The following is a 1,186-nucleotide window of genomic DNA, read 5'->3' on the forward strand; positions in this document are numbered from 1 at the left end:
ATGCAAGCTATTACAGATTCGATTATAGATTAAATGTTCGTGATCTTCAAAATAAGTTTGCTCACGTAGCTCCGGCTTATACATTAAGCAATACAGCCTCTTATTTTGATTGGTGTTGAGTACTTAATTACCATCGTATTTAAGCCCTTTATCTTCATTTTGTGTATTGTTAACTTTGTCAAGAACGCCTTTTGGGAAGCATCTTCTCGAACAGTAGCTTTATACGTAACGTCAATATACAAACAAGAATATTATGTAATGTCACTAGTATCGTTATAGCTACAAGGGAATTTCTTTCGTACCTTACACATCCAAACCGGCAATAATAATGGACACTATGGTGGGTAAATGGCTCCATTTATTTTCCGAAAAATACATGATTTGAAAAATATTTGTCTAGAAATAATCGCTTATTCCCATTCTTCACTGCGTTCTTCATCATGTTAATGTGAAACATATTTGTTTAGAAATAGCGTGTCACCATCCTATTTGAGCAAATGCGGTATTGTGAACGTCGTTTAAATTGGGCTCTAAATTCATTGAAATTTCAGAGTCTAGCCCACTTGAGCCCGGCCCCCCTGAGGAATTTAACCTCACGCCCCTTTCCCTAGCCTAGCCGAAATTTACATGTGCAATGTGTGGTGTTCTAAATTGGAAACGAAACAAATCAATATCAAGGGTAATCGAAAGAAAATTTTGGCCAAGGCAAGGGGGATAAAGGAAATTTTCAGCCAAAGGATACTAATGAGAATACCGGAATGGAGGATACCGGAAGTCGTCAACTTGCCTTACATATATAACCTTTTCTTTTTGTTTCCTTTCACTCTGGAATCGAATTCCCATTTTACCTTTTACAGTTTTCCCATTTTACATTGGGATCAGATTTTACATATAAGATCAGCTCCAAATAAAGTACAATATCTTGTGCATTGATTGGTTAAAGGAGCAACAGTGCAATCTACACCCCCACAATTTCTCAAGGAAATCAGATAACTTTTTTGTCCGGTTTCTTGGAAAATCAAAATCCCACTCGTTGGGATTTCATTCCCATGAATCTTTTTTTTTCCTAAAAGAACCTAGAAATATTAATGATAAAAATTTAGATAATCACAAATATGAAATTATATTTAGTTATTTTTAGATAGAAAAAAAAAGTATACTTTCACTATATTAAATGATATTTAGT

Source organism: Rhodamnia argentea, chromosome 5 (assembly GCF_020921035.1).
Source record: "Rhodamnia argentea isolate NSW1041297 chromosome 5, ASM2092103v1, whole genome shotgun sequence".
NCBI lineage: Eukaryota > Viridiplantae > Streptophyta > Magnoliopsida > Myrtales > Myrtaceae > Rhodamnia > Rhodamnia argentea.